The sequence below is a fragment of the Vombatus ursinus genome, unplaced genomic scaffold (genome assembly GCF_900497805.2).
Source record: "Vombatus ursinus unplaced genomic scaffold, bare-nosed wombat genome assembly UNPS02012179.1, whole genome shotgun sequence".
In the NCBI taxonomy this organism is placed as follows: domain Eukaryota; kingdom Metazoa; phylum Chordata; class Mammalia; order Diprotodontia; family Vombatidae; genus Vombatus; species Vombatus ursinus.
In genome coordinates this window covers 6,215,717-6,217,727 of record NW_020951957.1, presented here as the reverse complement: position 1 = coordinate 6,217,727, position 2,011 = coordinate 6,215,717, and the positions used below count along the sequence as shown (strand labels likewise).

Sequence of the window (2,011 nt, the reverse complement as noted above, 5' to 3'; positions counted from 1 at the left end):
CACAAAGATTGCAAGTATAGGCAGAAGGACTTAATATAATTGGGAAATATACCATTTTTGATGCTCCTATTTCCTTTTTAATACTCCTACACCACCACAGAGGTCCATGCTCTGGGCCATTCCTAGAAGGAACAACAACCCTGGCTCTTTATTTACTTGGATAGTGGCCATCGCCCAGAAGAAAAGTTCCTGAGTGGGGAAGATTCCAAAACCATGGCAGGAAGTAATGAAGATATTTTTTGAGGGGTAACCCTGTCATATCACAGCACACACATAGCTGCCTTCTAAGGCCAGGTCAATGATTTTACTTTTTAAAGACATAGCATACTCTGATCTACCCCGATTTTTCTTATGAACTACTCAATTGCTAATAACAATCTTAGATATGTTTTCCATTATTTTACATACATGAGAGGTAAACAGTCTATCCTTATTGAGTCCCTTGTACTTAGTCTTTGGTATGTACCTTATATTTCTTGTATGTGAAGTCTTCTATTAAGTTCCTTTTTTTTTTTTGGTGAGGCAATTGGGATTAAGTGACTTGCCCTGGGTCACACAGCTATTAAGTTTTAAGTGTCTGAGGTTGGATTTGAACCCAGGTCCTCCTGACAACAAGGCTGGAGCTCTATCTACTGTGCCACCTAGCTGCCCCTAAGTTCATTTGTTTTAAACGAAGTGCTTAAAGTCTCACAGTTCATTAAATATCCATTTTTTTTTCCATTCAGGATTATGCTTTTCTGGGCATGATATTTTCAGCCTGAATCCTAGTTGTTTTGTTCTTTGACATATAGTGTTCTAAGACCTGCAGTCTTTTAGTGTCACTGCTGCTAGGTCTTGTATGATTCTAATTGTGGCACTACCATATTTAAATTACTTTTTTTTTCTCATTGTTCATAATATTTTATCCTTGAGGTGGGGGTTTCAGATTTTGACTGTAATATTCCTATGGGCTTTCCTCATGGGATTTCTTTCAGGTGGTGATCGGCGGGTTTTTTTCTATTTCTACTTTCCTCTCTTGTTCTAATGCTTCAGGACAATTTTCTTTAATTATTTCTTGTATTATTGTATCAAGATTCTTTTGTTGATGATAGTTTTTAGGTAGTCTGATTATTCTTATGTTTTCTCTTCTTAATATGTCCTCTAGATCATTTGTCTTTTTCTTGTGAGATGATTCACATTTTCTTCTATTTTTTTCATTTTTTATATTTTATTTATTATTTGTTGATCATTTATAACTTTGCTGGCTTCCCCTTGCCTAATAACTGATTTTCAAGGAGTCATTTTCTTCCTTAAGATTCTGTATATCGCCCTTTCCGTGTCCGCGAGCCGTTGCAAGAGCAGCCCCTGCCGCCATGTCGGCCCACCTGCAGTGGATGGTCCTTCGGGACTGCTCCAGCTTCCTGATCAAACGCAGCAAGCAGACTCACAGTACCAAACCAACAATCTCAAGGCCCAAAACTCGTTCAGCTATGACGGGCTGATCCACCGGAAGACGGTGGGCATCGAGCAGGCCGCCCACGACAAGGGCATCGCGGTGGTGCTGAAGAGCCGGGCAGGTCAGAGGAAGCCTGCCATTTCCTACGTGAGGACCACAATCAAAAAACATGCTCCAGCCACCCTGAATGGCGTCCGACATATTATGCGCAAGAATAAATATCAGAAAGATGTCCGCATGGCCGCTCTGCGCCGGGCCAGTGCCACCCTGCGGAGCCAGAAGGCAGTGGTGGTGAAGAAGAAGGGAAATCGCACACCCAGGAGCACCTGAGGTGCCAGGCCTGCCTTTGACTAATAAAGTCAGACTGCCCCCACCCCCCCAAAAAAAAGATTCTGCATATCCTTTTCTAATTGGTTGACTTTCTTTTCATAATGTTCTTGTTTTTCTTGCATTGTTATTTCTTTTTTCAGTTTTCCCTCAATCTCTCTCATTTGAATTTTAAAGTCCTTTTTTCAGCTCTTCTGTGTATTCTTTTTGAGCAGGTGACCATTTGACATTATTTGTTGAGGGTAGAAG

General features: G+C 41.0%; 1 pseudogene; it reads left to right on the top strand.

Moving 5' to 3' along the window:
* The first annotated feature begins 1,352 nt into the window (after window positions 1-1,352).
* LOC114039659 lies at window positions 1,353-1,765 on the top strand (annotated as a pseudogene).
* The last annotated feature ends 246 nt before the right edge of the window (window positions 1,766-2,011 follow it).